This window comes from Balaenoptera borealis (assembly GCF_965194805.1).
Source record: "Balaenoptera borealis genome assembly, chromosome: 13".
Classification (NCBI taxonomy): domain Eukaryota; kingdom Metazoa; phylum Chordata; class Mammalia; order Artiodactyla; family Balaenopteridae; genus Balaenoptera; species Balaenoptera borealis.
In genome coordinates, this window is record NC_138870.1 from 11,214,834 (window position 1) to 11,231,210 (window position 16,377).

The 16,377-nt window shown below is 41.9% G+C and overlaps 1 long non-coding RNA gene across 2 annotated transcripts in view; it reads left to right on the forward strand.

Annotated features, from left to right (window-relative positions):
* LOC309610151 overlaps positions 1 to 16,377 on the forward strand; it is an 86,875-nt gene that overhangs the window by 13,104 nt on the left and 57,394 nt on the right. The gene's annotated exons all lie outside the window — the stretch shown is intronic.

A 16,377-nucleotide genomic window follows, 5' to 3' on the forward strand; every position in this document is an offset into this window, starting at 1 on the left:
TGTTGGAGGTCTGTTCTGGTCCCAGCTCTGGGCAGCATGGTTGGCCTGGCCACCTGCATGGGCATGACTGCATTGTTGGGGAGGAAGTTTTCCTCCACCCTTCTAGGTTCTTCTGGCTGGTCTAAGAATGAAATTGACACAGAACAGATTAGCAGGAGAAAATCAAACAAAAGTTTAATAACAAGTATACATGGGAGAGACCCAGGAAAATGGGGTAACTCAACCACAATGTTGGCCAAAGCCCTCCCCTTAAATACTACCTTCAGCTAAAGATGAAAGAAAATGTTGGGGATGGGGTTTGGGATTTGGAAGGGGAGGAAAGCAATTCACATGGAGTTAGTAAAGCGAATGTTTGGTCAAACGAATGTTTGCTGGGCCATCCAGAGACAGTGGGATACAGAGTGGACTCTGGTCTCCAGGCCCTGCTGAGCTTCCCCACTACACTCAGCCCATACTCTTTGCAGTTCCCTCTAGTGACAGCTCTATTCCAGGAACAGGCCTTCTATCTAAATTCTTTTAGGAAGTTATGGGGAAGGTCAAAGTTCCTGAGTCTTCTGTTTCTTAAAAATAATCAGCCTAAATTAATCCTCAGGCCAAAAAGGCATATTTTGGGGTGGCAAATTTTGCTTCCCTACAGCATAGTGGGTGATTTGGAGGTTGTCACACGCACAACCGTGAATGGTCAAAGGCTGCATTCAATCACATTGCAAATCCCTCATGCTCTGGTGAAAGAAAGAGATGCTAAAATTCCATTTCCTGATGGCCACATGAACACTCTCAATAGGGTGTGTCATCTGCCTAGGGATAACCTGAACCTCTTGGGAAGATGCGGATCTATTAATCTGGGAGAATCTCTTCACAGCACAGACTTTCAAAGATGTGTGTTCCCATCTCCAGTGGCAACAGATGTGCCTGGGTTTCCTCTTGCCCTCTGTCCCACACGTGGCTGGTGGGATGGAGGAAGCATTTGATGAAGTGATCTGTAGTCTCTGTCACTGCCCGCTTGGGTTTGGTGGCACATTCTTATTCCTAATTTCTGGTTTCTTTAAGGAGAAGGACAGAGAGAAGTGAATTAACATTTGGCGAGTCCTTATAATGAATCAGACACATTACATACATGATTTCACAGGTTGTAACATTCCCTGAGAATCCTGGCTTTTTTGAAAATCCATGTTAAGGAACATGGCGGATGATCTACACTTCAGACCAGAACACAGGAGATAAGGGGACAGGAGGATTCTCTTTGTAGAAGCTCCTCAGTTCTCTCTGCTCACAGGAGATGAAAATGCTGACACAATGCCAGATTCTAACACTGATAGACTTCCACATTTGGGCACTCTTTGGGAGTGCACATCTTCCTTTGCAGGTTTGTGAAATGATAGGCTCATATTACTTTGTGGACTGTCATACCCAATGGCAGTAGCGTTTTGGATTTGTACTGGTGACCCTGAAGAAACAATTTAGCATCTTAGCATAACTCATTGAGAGAACATTCTCAGCACTTCATAAATCATGTGTCTGAGATGCATGGCTGTTAGGTGATCAGGCCGTGACCAAGGTACCTCTACCCATCTTGCAGGACAAGTATCTCAGAGAAAATAAACTCACTGGATACCCTGAACATGTATAATGATGTCAATAGCATGATAACTATTTGTAGTATCTGCTTAATTTTGGTTCTTATTGCCTTAGTTTTGCTTTTGCTCATAAGAATTATTGCTTGCTGACCATAATGGCTCAGAACTTAATTCCATTGACACCTTTTTTGAATAGATGACACACCTTGTGGTGAAGATGTGGCTTCTGAAGTTTAACCCTGGCGGTTTCCTGTGGGTGGGCAGGTGGTCTGTTCCACATGCTGAGTTGCTGGAAAGAACTTACATGAATTATTGTATTCTGCTTTGCATATATAAATATTTAAGTCTGTGCTTAATAATATCCTTGATGTAAATATCCTATGAACACATGAACTGCTAAATCAGCCTTTCAGATAAGTTCAATGGGCTTGTCATCCCACAAACAGTTTTTAACAGCTGCCCTCTCTCCAGGCTACAAAACCTGTATCACAGAGACAGTAAAACTGATTAAAAACAATTAACATTCTTTCCTATTCCTATAAATAATATAACATTATTTCCTATTCCTATATCTAACATTCATATTCCTATTCTTTCCTATTTCCTTAAGCTTTTCTTAAGCTTCTTCTGGTAATAGGTATGTAGAACGGTGACATATGAGACATCAATTTACAAGTGTTTAGTGGACATCTTTACTATAAAGCTAAGTGTAGATGCCTGATCCAAAAGAGGTGGGAGATATTGTCCCTGCCCTCAAACACTAATAATAAAGTCCAGGAGTTAAAAATAACACTCAAGAAGTAAGCATAAAAATGTTTGACAATATGTATAAATTGTGTGACTAACCTTTGTCCTGGAGTGCTGGGGAAGGTCATCATGGAGATCCAGAAATGAGCTGGGACTTGAAAAAATTGTAGAATTTGTATTATTAATAATAATTATAATAATGGAGCACATTACCATTTACAGTGAGTTCTTTTTATGATCCCTATACCACCTCTCTGAGATAGGTGGTGGAAGGAAGGAATAGAATTTGTCGAAAAATATGCTAAGTGGACCAGATGACACCTGCACACGAAGTGGGTTTCATTACAGAAGAGGAATCTTGAGCTTAGGGAACCCAAATCTTTTATAATGGGGAGTAAAAGCCTTGATTTTTGTTCCGAAGGGAGACTCTGTCTTCCAAGGCTGTTTATTATACCAATGTCTTTGAAAAGATAAATCTGGAACAAAGAGTAGTCAGTGCCTCTCTCATAAGCCATGCAAACTTATGAGAGACCCAAGGAGAATTGTCTCTCATTACTGTCTCAAGATTACCCAGCTAGTAAGCATCAGGGATAGGATTAGAACCAAAGCAGCCAAGATCATTGAAATGGTCTCACTGGTTCCCTGTCCAAGATATCAGACTCAGATTTGTTCCAACACCTGGGACCAGCCCTCATCCTATTTGGGAAGTTTTGTTGCTGGTCTGGCTCATATGAGGCATCACTCATCAATGATTGGGCTCCTTTTTTGCCCTTTGGAGCCAAGTCCCAAACTTGGGCTCCATTCTTGTGGTGTTTCTTGCCTTGTTTCTCATGGCTGAAGTGCCTGTCTTGGTACTTGACCCAGTTCCACAGTCTCAGGGATTCCCCTGCCATTTTCCGGGCCACTCTGGCTCAGCATCATGCCTGGATCTGTGTGGCTTCTACCCCACTGTACTTGGTACAGTTGTCGCAGTTGCAGGAACTCCCGATAGTGACCTGCCTACCAAGAGCTTTGTGCTGTCATTCCTTCTACTAAGGCTACTCTGAAGGCCTAGTTGGGCTTCAGATATCCTCTCCTGTAACATCTCCTCCCACGTGCTTGTATGACCACGTCCAGTGTGTTTTGTTTCTGGGTCATCGTCCAGTTGCTTACTTGATTTCATTCCAGTGGGAGAGGGAGAAGGTGATGGGGAGATCGAAGATGAACAGCATGAGCGGAGTGCTGCTGGGTGATAGCGATACTGGGCCAGCCCGGAGGCCAGTCTGATTAGAGCCAAGGGGAAGAGTGGCACAGAAGAGCCTCTGAATGCCAGGCTGAAGAATACTGATGGAGCAACTGCTAAATCATAGAGCGTCGTAAAACTTGATGGTAGTGTGCTCAGTTTGATGGAGAGAGCATGGATTTGGGAATCAAACAGAACTGGGTTTGAATCCTGGATCTGCTGTGTACTTGAGCATGACCTTGGAACTTTTGCTCTCTGCCTCACAGTTTCTCATCTGTAAAATGGTAGTAATAACACCTATTTCATGGGGCTGTGATGAGGATCGTTGGTAACACACATGAAACACCTACCACCATGACCTCAATTTTCAAATGCTATTCTGCATTTATCATTATGGAATGTTTGCCCAGGGTAGACCTTAGAGCTTATTTAATCCAACCCTTTTATTTAATTAAATTAATTACTTTATTTATTGAAGTATAGTTGATTTACAATATTGTGTTAGTTTCATCTGTACAGCATAGTGATTCAGTATTTTTGCAGATTATACTCCATTTTAGGTTATTACAAGATAATGGATATAATTCCCTGTGCTCAACAGTATGGCCTTGTTGCTTATCTATTTTATATATAGTAGTTTGTGTGGTCTAACCCTCTTATTTTACACACAAGAAAAAAATGAAGCACAGAGCAGTCAGAAAAATGACCTGTTCGCCCAGCCTTGCCAACTAGTGACAGCGTCTTATTCATTGGACACTTATTATCTATCAAACAGTGCGTGAGAGTGTGCAGTCCCACGTTTATAACTTGACTTTGCTGCAAGCAGTTAGGAGCAACTTCTGGAGACACGGTCCATGGGTTTGATTCTGGCTTACTCTGTGCAGGGGAACTTGCCTTTCTTAGCCATAGACTATCTACATGTAAACCAGTAAAGTGCTCCTGTGACATAGCCAGTCTCCTAGCACTTGAGCCTCACTCCCTTTCCCCCATTCCTCAAAAATACCTCATCCTTTGCTGCCACTCAGGGTCACTTCAACCAGCTAATTCCTACTCATCCTGCGGGGCTCAGCCTAAGTGCCGTTTTCTCAACGAAGCCTTCCCAGAACTCCAGTGAGGCAAGTTTGCGTGTCATGTGCTCCTGTAACACCCGGTGTTCTCCTTCACAGTATTCTTTCTGCTCCTTATGACATCACAAGCACCCTCCTTTTCCGCTGGGTGATCTCTGTGAGAGCAACGGTTGGTTGGTCTTGTTTTCCGGGACATCCCCAGAGCTCGGCAGACAGTAGATGTTTAATGAATGTTGGTTAAATGATTAAACAAGGTTTGCCAACTGCAATAGTTGTTCCAGAATCTTGGCGTTGCTGCTTGGAGTGTAAAAAAATACTCTCAAAATTGGAAGATAATAGTCTCAGAAGAAAGGAGAGTTCTTCCCAAGAAAGGCAATTGGAAAAGTTATGCAGACATGGATAAATTTATGTAATCTACATAGTATACGTCTCCACATACACAAGCATATTGCATTGCCCTTATTTTTCCCATTTCATCTTGCCGTGACACTTCATCATGGACTTACTTGGCCCAAGGACTGGCGTTTGGAAACTGCTGTGCTAAAAGTCACAGCCATTAATTAACTGTAGCAATTTTCATTGCTCCACATTGCTGAGGAAAGCAAATTTCACAGTCCCAAAGGTTTTCATTACAAAGGTACCAAATATACATCCATCTTTTATTTCCTCTTGGTCCAATTTTTACCCCTAGTTCTACTTTTTTTTTTATGAAAACCCCACTTTGTCGCCAGGGCTTATTTAGTTCCCAGGACAGTGCATCCCATCCAGGCAAGGGAAGTAGCAGTAAGTGCAGAAAAGGAGCACTCCTCTGGGAAGTGTCATTTAACCAGAGTGAAACGTGACCCTTATAGCTGCTGAAATGCCTTCATGGATTTATGGTGTCCTCAGATGGGCCCTATCCTGCCCCAGGGTGACAGCAAGGGAACCGTGCTTAGGAAATGGGGCTCAGGGACCCCATGTTCAGCTGTGCAGGCTGCACCTTGCCCAGGTGTCCCCAGCTAACGGGAGGGAGCTGTCTCTCCTAGCTATGCATCCAAATGGGGACTGGCTCTGCTAGGAAGACAAGGCCATGTGTCTCTAGGTCACACGGAGGAGAAAGGGCCAGAGGTGATGTTGATTCACTGCGTCCGTGGAGTGTTTTGGTTTAGGGGATGTGGGTTTTGCAGTCAAGGAGACAGGGGTGTAGCTCTCTGCTCCACCACTTACTGTGTGACTTTAGGCAAGTTTGTAAGCCTCAGTTTCCTTCTCTGTAAAAAAAGGATAATGACAATATCTCTTTCATAAAGTTGGTGGAAGGATTAAATGAGATAATGCAGGCAGAAGCCTCTCAGAGTGGCAGGACCATGTTCAGTGCTTCCTAAATTCCGCCTCTGTCCATCATCAGTGGTGCCATGATGCCCACGGCCATCCAGGAAGTGCTCAAGAGCAGAGAACTCTTATGCCCTTTGCTCACTTTCCCCCATCTCACTGCCCTGTCCCAACCCGTGCCTCCCCTTACTGACCCCATCATTCTTGTTCACTAAAACCAGAAACCCAAGACCGTCCTAGCCGCCTCTCTCTTCCTCTCCCTCACCTCTAACATCTAAGCGGTCTCAAAGTCTATCAGTGCTACCACCTCAGCCTCCATTCCCACTGCTTTCACCCCTGCTGCTTGGCCCAGAAGAGCATGATTCCTCTCTTAGACCATGGCAGCAGCCCCAGGGCTGGCTCCCCTCGCCAGTCTTCCAGAAGTGCAAATCTGATCTCATGGACTCTCTTACTGAAGACTATCCCTGTTTAGGTTCGGGATAAAGCTCCAAGTTCTTTGGGGGTAATTATGGCTCGGCAAGACCTGGGCCATCTCCTCCTGCTCGTACCCCCATTCGGGTGTACCAGAGACGTGACACTGTTTGTGAACTCCCAACAGCTTTGTGTGGTTTTCTATCTCTGTGCCTTAAACACATTCCCCCTTTCTGGAATGCTGTTAATAATGAGGAGGAGGACGACGAAGCAGAGGAAGATGGTAATAAGAATAACAGCCAACATGTACTGGGAATTTACAATGTACGATTCTCAAGGCTCAGTGCTTTACATTCATAATCTGCCTTTCCCCAACTCATCAAATATAATTATCAGTTTTGTTGTTGTTGTTAAAATCTCAGGATATTTATTTATTTATTCTTTTTTTTTTTTTAAACTTTGGGTTTATTTATTTATTTATGGCTGTGTTGGGTCTTCGTTTCTGTGCGAGGGGTTTCTCTAGTTGTGGCAAGTGGGGGCCACTCTTCATCGCGGTGCGCAGGCCTCTCATTATCGCGGCCTCTCTTGTTGTGGAGCACAGGCTCCAGACGTGCAGGCTCAGTAGTTGTGGCTCACGGGCCCAGTTGCTCCACTGGCATGTGGGATCTTCCCAGACCAGGGCTCGAACCCGTGTCCCCTGCATTGGCAGGCAGATTCTCAACCACTGCGCCACCAGGGAAGCCCTATTCTTTTTTTAAAAAAAAAAACTATTTTATATTGGAGTACAGTTGATTAACAACGTTGTGTTAGTTTCAGGTGTGCAGCAAAGTGATTCAGTTATACATATACATGTGTCTATTCTTTTTCAAATTCTTCTCCCAATTAGGTTGTTGCAGAATATTGAGCAGAGTTCCCTGTGCTATGCAGTAGGTCCTTGTTGGTTATCCATTTTATTTTATTTTATTTTATTTTATTTTTAAAAAAAATTTATTTATTTATTTATTCAATTTATTTATTTTGGGCTGTGTTGGGCCTTCGTTGCTGTGCGCGGGCTTTCTCTAGTTGCGGTGAACGGGGGCTCCTTGGTTGCAGTGCACGGGCTTCTCATTGTGGTGGCCTCTCGTTGGGGAGCACGGGCTCTAGGCACGCAGGCTCAGTAGCTGTGGCACGCGGGCTCAGTAGTTGTGGCTCGTGGGCTCTAGAGCGCAGGCTCAGTAGCTGTGGCGCACGGGCTTAGTTGCTCCGCGGCATGTGGGATCTTCCCGGACCAGGGCTCGAACGCATGTCCCTGCATTGGCAGGCGGATTCTTAACCGCTGCGCCACCAGGATAGCCCTGGTTATCCATTTGAAATGTAGCAGTGTGTACATGTCAATCCCAAACTCCCTAACTGTCCCTCGCCCCTCCCCCCGCCATAACCATAAGTTCATTCTCTAAGTCTGTGAGTCAGTTTCTGTTTTGTAAATAAGTATCATTTTTTTTTGATTCTACCTATAAGCCATATCATACAATATTTCTAATATAATTATCATCTGTTAATATCTATCTTTGTGTTTAGTCACAAGAGTGCTTCATGTGTAATCCAGAGGGCTTGACTTTGCCTGGGTCTCTTACCTACTAGAGGAGCTCAAGTTGGCACATGTAGTAACCAGTGCTGCACCTCCTGCTCATGTTTTTTTCCTTTTATTTATTTATTTTAAAAATATTTATTCATTTAGGCTGAGCCAAGTGTTAGTTGCTGCGTGCGGGATCTTTAGTTGTGGCATGCGAACTCTTAGTTGCGGCAGGCATGTGGGATCTAGTTCCCCGACCAGGGATTGAACCTGGGTCCCCTGCATTGGGAGTGTGGAGTCTTACCACTGGACCACCAGGAAGTCCCATTTTTTTTCCTTTTAAATAGACTTTATTTTTTAGAGCAGTTTTAGATTTACAGCAAAATTGAGTGGAAGGTATAGAGAGTTCCCATATACTCAGTGCTTTCCCTTCCCAGCCTCCTCCAGTATCAATGCCCCACACCAGAATGGTACATTTATTATAACTGATGAACCAACATTGATATATCATTATCACCCAAGGTCCATAGTGTACATTAGGGTTCATTCTTGGTGTTGTACAATCTATGAGTTTTGGCAAATGTCTAATGACATGTATCCACCACTGTAGAATCATACAGTGTAGTTTCACAGCCCTAAAAAATCCTCTGTGCTTTACCTATTCATCCTTCTCTTCCACCAAACCCAGGCAACCACTGATCTTTTTACTGTCTCTAGTTTTACCATTTCTAGTATATCATATCGTTGGAATCACACAGTATGTAGGATTTTCAGATGGGCTTCTTTCATTTACTAATATGCATTTAAAGTTCCTCAATGTCTTTTCATGGCTTGATGGCTCATTTCTTTTTAGTGCTGAATAATATTCCATTTTCTGGATGTACCACAGTTTGTTTCTCCATTCACCTACTGAAGGACATCTTGGTGGTTTCCTGGTTTTGGCAATTATGAATAAAGCTGCTGTAAACATCTGTGTGCAGGTTCTTGGGTGGATATGTATTTTTACCTCCTTTTGGTAAACACCAAGGACTGTGATTGCTGGATTATTTGGTAAAAGTATGTTTAGTTTTATAAGGAACTGCCTAACTGTCATCCAAAGCAGCTCTACCTGTGGGCTGTGGTGTAGTGGTGACAGGCTAGGAGAATGGCCCTCTCCTCAGTTCTGTTATACTTGCACCAAGTTTCACAAAGCCTTTCATGAACACAGCTAGAAACCTCAATAAATGAAGCAAAGTACAAGTAACAAAACAAAACAAAAAAACAAAGTAGCTGTACCATTTTGAATTCCCACCAGCAATGAATGAGGGTTCTTTTTGCTCCATATCTTTTTTTTGGGGGGGGGTTATTTTTATTTTATTTATTTATTTACTTATGGCTGTGTTGGGTCTTTGTTTCTGTGCGAGGGCTTTCTCTAGTTGCGGTAAGTGGGGGCCCCTCTTCATCGTGGTGCGCGGGCCTCTCACTATCGCGACCTCTCTTGTTGCGGAGCACAGGCTCCAGACACGCAGGCTCAGTAATTGTGGCTCACTGGCCCAGTTGCTCCACTGGCATGTGGGATCTTCCCAGACCAGGGCTCGAACCCGTGTCCCCTGCATTGGCAGGCAGATTCTCAACCACTGCGCCACCAGGGAAGCCCTGCTCCATATCTTTGCAAGCATTTGGTGTTGTCAGTTTTTGATTTGAGCCATTCTAATAGGTGTGCAGTGGTATCTCATTGTTGTTTTAACTTGCATTTCCCTGACAACATATTATGTGGAGCGTCTTTTCACGTGCTTATTTGCCATCTGTATATCTTCTTTGGGGAGGTGTCTGCTAAGATTTTTTGCCCATTTTTTAATCAGGTTGTTCTTTTCTTATTCTTGAGTTGTAAGAGTTCTTTGTGTATTTTGGATAACAGTCCTTCATCAGATATGTCTTCCGCAAATATTTTCTCCCAGTCTTTGGCTTATCTTCTCATTCTCTTGAGCTTCTACTCATGTTTAAAGTGCAGCTCAGTGCTCACTTTCTGTGACATTGGGCTTGTTTCTTCCCTTCCCCAGCAGTTGATCTCTGTTGACTTTGTACTGGCACTGTACCTTTTACAAACATCCATTGTATTGTAAGTATTTACCCAGCAGACTGTGAGATTCTTGGGGAGAGGGTCGTGCCACTCATTTTTGCGTTTCCACAGCAAAGAGCAGTGTCTGGCATTAATTAAGCCCCCAGTACATGTGTGTTGAGTGAACTGAGGTTTAACATGAGGACACCCCTGCCTCCCTCAAAAGTACAGGGGGAGTTTTTCCTTCAGCAGAGGTAATGAGACACGTGCTCTGGGAATGGCATTCTGGTACCGGTTACATTACCTCTTCACCTGGACACAGGTATTTTTGCTGAATTCCAGATGCAGGCCATCTAGTCTGCACCAGAGAAGTCACAGGGGGGCAAGAAGCTGAATGTCCTCCCTACTCATGACAAAATATTTGTGAAAAGCTCTGAGGCTCTTCGTGGGCAGGGAGCCTGTTCGTTGTGGGCGCATAATCTTTCAGAGGGTGTATCCCAACTCAGCTCTTCTGCTCCTCTACCCATGTCTGCATATCTGCATAGCTAGAACCTTCACTTAATTGATTTACCATTCTGTCTGCCTCCAGAAAGTCTCTTTTGGTTTCCTGAATGGAGCCATATGTGCAAATACACGTGCGAGCCTAGGTGGTGAAATTCCTCGTGAATTCTTTCATGGATCAGAATGTTTCAACCTTTAAAATCAAAACCCTTTCCTCACTCTCTTCTCTCTCTACTTCCATCTTCTTTCTGTTTCTTCTCACATATCATCTTTGCCTCTCTTTCCTTTGGCTTGCAGTGTTTTTGTAAAATTCTCCCTTCCTGACCCATCTACTCTTTGGCATTTAGCTCAGAATACGTTCCATTATGTTTAAGAACCCTTTTCTCTCAACGGAGCTTCTATTGGGATCAGGCTCTGTGTCCAGGCTTGGGTTAAACCCTCGGGCGAAGTAATTCGGAGAAGAAAGAACTTTCACATGGTTTATAGGCTTGTGACCATTTGGCTTAATAGACATGAATGCTAAGACATTCAGAGGAAAAGTAAAGAAAAATCCCTTAAAAGATCACGATGTTTTGTCTGCAAGACTTCAGGCTTTTGATGTTAGGCAGGAAAAATATGTGGATTCTTGACTGAATTTTGCAACTTCCACAGGGTGTTTTAGGAATATTTAGATAATAGTCATTACTAGCATCTTGGATCAATTTAGGTAATTTAAAAAGTTACCAAAGTATTGCTTACTTGTTGTAAAAAGTCCAGGTAAGATGGGAGTCTACAGGGTAGAAGCTTAAACGTCCTTCTAATGTCGTTTCCCCTCCTTCCAATTTCACTGTTTCCTAAAATGAATCAGAGATTGACCATCTTTTTGGACATTTTTTTTTCTGTGCATCTGCATACATTCATAGTTGTATTGTTTTTTTTTAATGTAAATGGTCATTTTATACAATTCCCTCTGTGATGTTCATTTTTCTGATGAACAATAGACCTTGGCGATCTCATGTCAGTACACCCTAAGCTACCTCACTCTTCTGTGCTGCTGCCTAAGGTTCTGTACCATGGACACATTGTCATTAATTTAAACATTTCCCTAGGGAGGGGTGTTTGGCTTGTTTCTTTTCTTTTTTTCCCTTTCTTTTCTTTTTTAAAAATTTTCTATATTAAACAAAAAAATCAATAAATGTCCTTACACATATATTTTTTCCCATGTGTGTATATTTCTGTTGCATGTTATCAAGCTTTATAAGTTGTTGCTGATTCCAAGTGAGATTGAACATCCTTTTTTATTTGTCTATTTGTTTTTCTTTATTTCAAAGAAATTATTTCTGTAAATTTCCTTGTTTACTCTTCTTAGGAGTTATATGTATTTTCTTATTCCTTTTTAAGGACTTTCCCCCAACATTTTACTATGAAAAATTTCAAGCATACAGACATGTTGAAAGAATTGTGTAGTAGACATCCACACACCCACCATCTAGACTTGATCATTAACATTTTCCTATATTTACTTTATCATTTATCTTTCCATCTATTCATCCCTTTATTCATTTATCAAGCCACCTTATTTTTGTGCCTTTCAAAATTAAGTTGTTGATATCCATACACTAAATACTCCAGATGTTTATCAATAACAGACTTTGATATTCATTTACAGTCCTATTTTTTGAAGTAAAATTTACATACAGTAAAATGCACAAATCTTAAGGGTACAATTCAATGTAGGGAGCTTTTTATATATTAAGAGTAGCAATCTGGGACTTCCCTGGTGGTGCAGTGGTTAAGAATCCGCCTGCCAATGCAGGGGACACGGGTTCGATCCCTGGTCTGGGAAGATCCCATATGCCACGGAGCAACTAAGCCCGTGAACCACAGGTACTGAAACCCGCGTGCCTTAGAGCCCGTGGGCCACAACTACTGAGCTCACGTGCCACAACTACCGAAGCCTGAGCGCCTAGAGTCCATGCTCTGCAACAAAAGAAGCCACCACAATGAGAAGCCCACGCACCGCAACAAAACATAGCCCCTGCTCGTTGCAACTAGAGAAAGCCCACGTGCAGCAACAAAGGCCCAATGCAGCCAAAAATAAAGTAAATTAAAGGTGTTGCATGTTTCATTGTTTTAAAAAAAAAAGAGTAACATTCTTTCCCCTTATATATATATTGCAAGTATTCTCTCTCAAGCTGCCTCTTAATTTTTAACTTTGTTATGATATCTTTCACATACAGAAATGGAAAATGTACATAGTCGATCTATCAATAATTTTCTTTTTTCATTCTAAGTGTTATGTTTGCTTAGGAAGATGTCTCCCAACCTAATATTACCTTTTCTTTATAAAGCAGAAATATTTTCACTTTTTAAAAAAAATTTATTTTATTTATTTATTTGGCTGCGTTGGGTCGTTGTTGCTGTGTGCAGGCTTTCTCTAGTTGTGGTGAGCGAGGGCTACTCTTCATTGCAGTGCATGGGCTTCTCATTGGGGTGGCTTCTTTTGTTGCGGAGCACGGGCTCTAGGCACGCGGGCTTCAGTAGTTGTGGCATGCGGGCTCAGTAGTTGTGGCTCGTGGGCTCTAGAACGCAGGTTCAGTAGTTGTGGCGCACGGGCTCAGCTGCTCTGTGGCATGTGGGATCTGCCCCGAGCAGGGCTCGAACCCGTGTCCCCTGCATTGGCAGGCAGATTCTTAACCACTGGGCCACCAGGGAAGTCCCCTAATATTACTTTTTGACTTCTATATTTTCAGTGCTTTGGTAGTTCTATTTAAAAAATTTAAAATCCACATTAAATTGTATTTTTGTGTAGGGAGGAATATAATATAGCTTTTGCAGTGGGGAAACCAGTTGTCCCAAAGCCAAACACTCTTTTTAGAATTCTCTCCTATAGTCTTTGAGTTTTCTCCAAACCTTAGAAGAGATTGGAAGAGTGAAGAGAGAAAAGGCAGCAAAAAAGCAGAAGGTAGGGCAGAAGGGGATGGAGAGAGAGTGGATGAGATTGCTGGAGTGATGATTTTAAAGATGTCACTAAAATTTTCTACAACAACTGAGTGGAATGATTTCTGGCATAAAACAGTGAACATGCAAGGCTAGTTTTTGACAGCATCTCCCAAATAATACTATTTTCTAACTTAAACAACATGATAAGATGATTCAGGGTTTGGGAATTTGCAGTTTCTGTATCTTCTTAGTGGAGATATCTGTGAATGAGTTAGAGCCCAGATATGAAGTTTGGAAGATAAAAACTGCAGCGTTAACGATTGATGAGTCTCTACAGACATGGAAATGAGAGAGAGAAAGAAGACAGCAGCCAAGAGCAGGCATATGGGGGATATGGTCTACATCTTGCTGATTCACTTTCGAGGTGGGGACAATGTAGCCTTTGTAAGGGGGCATGACCTAGGGTTTGAGAAACAAGGGAGCAAAAGTAATTTGAACATGTAGTTCTTTTTTTTTTTTTTTTAACTTTTTATTATGTATTGGGGTATAGCCGATTATCAATGTTGTGATAGTTTCAGGTGCACAGCAAAGCGACTTAGTCATAGGAACGTGTAGTTCTTTTGAGAACACATCTAGAATATTTTATTCAGTCCTGGAGATGTTACTGTTGTGTAGGGAGAGATAATCAATTGGAGTGAATTGGAAAAACAGAAGAATAAATTATTTGTTAAGAGGATATGTTGAGATAATATATGCAAAGGCATTTTGTAAATTCCCTTGTGTAACACAAAAGCAAATGCTTTCTATTATTATAATACAAGGAAAGAAAAAGGAGGTATGATTTTTTTTTTTTTTTGGTTCCATGATAAACACTTACAGGCATCAAGAGAACTATATGTAGGGGTTCACATATATCATGCTTTTCTCCAAACACAATCTCTATTTATTTAGGATCTACTCAGAAGATAATATTGTACCATATGACCTAGCCATTCTCCACCTCGGCATTTGCCCAAGAGAAGTGAAAGGATATACCCAGACAACAACTTGTACATGAATGTCCATAACAGCTTTATTCATAATAGCCCCAAAGTGGAAACAACCCAAACGTCCATCAATATGTGAAGAGATAAGCAAATGTGTTATATGCATACAATGGAATACTATTCAGCAATAAAAAGGAATGAACTATGGTAGACCCAACAACATGGAATAAATTTCAAAATAGTTACACTGAATGAAAGAATCCAGGCAAAAGAGAGCACATGCCTTTTGATTCTGTTAATACAAAAGTCTAGAAAATGCAAACTATGGGGGAAGGGGGGACAGTGAGGGATTACAAAAGGGAACAAGGAAAGTTTGGGGGTTGATGGGTATGTTCATTATCTTGATTGGGGTGATGGTTTCACGGACGTATATCCTTGTTAAAACTTTTCAAATTGTACAGTTTAAACAGTGTACTTTATTGCATGTCATTTATACCTTAATAAAGCTGTTTAAAAAAAGATAATATCAGAAGGTAGCTATTCACTTTGAAAAACATAATCATTTCTAAAAGATTCAAAATTAAAAATTTTTAGCAAGCACAATTTGCTCCTGCATTCAATCCACGATTTGATTCAGAAAAATCCAGTTTATACCACATATTTTTAGAATTAAAATCTTTTAAAGAATTTTTCTTAGAGTTTAAGGAGTTTGTGATCATCTATGAGATGAAAAATGAGTCCGAGGGAAACATAAGAGGTTTGTAAATGCATCTGTTCACCATGACACTCTTAGGGTTATAGAATTAGTTCTCCAGAGGGAAATTATAGAAGTCCCATTTACCATAGTCAAGAAAATCCAACTGTACAGAGACTCAGCTAAGAACAGAGCTCAAAACTTGTAAATGCTTTCATCCAACGATATAAGCTTTTCCAAACACCAATTAACAAAGTCTCACACCATCCTAGGAGCAGAGCGGTACAATCGTCACTCCCTTTATAGACTGAGAATTGGACTCCAAAAGTGCTAAGACAGCCAGCTCAGGGTCCCCTGGTGGGGCAGCTGCTGACACAGGGCAGAAGCTTGAGTTCTGCATCCTGGCCCTTCCCTTACATTCTCCAAACAACAAGAAATTCTCTGGCCCTAAACCAGACCATGGAGGGGGAAGAAAACTCATGCCTTGACCAGTTTGCTTTGGAACCAAGACGGTATTTGAGGCACAACAAGGCAGTGATCTACAACAAGTGTGATGCTAATCTCACTTCATCCCTCACTATTTTGGACCAGTTCTCTTCTGTCTTCATTGAACTCTTTGTGAGGGAAAGAATGTGTTATTGAAAGCTAAATGATTTCTTGGTAAGCTCAAAATCAGGATTTTCACCCATTTGCTTTTCATCTGTTTTGTGTTTTCACACAAATTAGAGATTCTCTCAATTCTGTGGAAACTCTGGGAAATGCTCAATCCTGATGGATTGATGACACAATAAATTTGGAATCTCCAGGACCCAGGGAGGGAAAGCCTAGTAGACTCAAAGCACCAGCAAATGGAAGATTTGGTTTACTTCTGAATTTTGAGGAATTATGTAGCCTATCAGGGCCCCCTCGTTGTCTGGGGCGTGACTTCTGTTGGCTTTGGTTCACAAAGGTGGAGGAACCAGTTAATTTAGATGTCAGATCCTATGATCAGAAGCATTCTTTTCCCGGATGACAAGGTTTGAGGTTCTAGCCCATGTAAGACTCATTTACCATGAGTTTCTAGCGTAGCTCTTCTGGTAATGCTTGACTTACCTGGGAGTCACTCATACAGCAGACGCAGCCTTCTGAAATACAGCTGAGAAAACAGAAGGGAGCAAAAAAGGCCTTTGGGTGGCCAACACGGGCATCAAAAATCCACAGAGCGATGCCTTCTCTCTTAGAGACTATTTCCTTTTATTTCTGGCATGACCTAATAAGTTTAATTCTGCTCTACAGCAGATTAGAATCAGTGCATTAATGGGGCAGGGAGGAACTTTTGGAAACAGAAGCAAGAAGCTGGCAACTTTATGGTA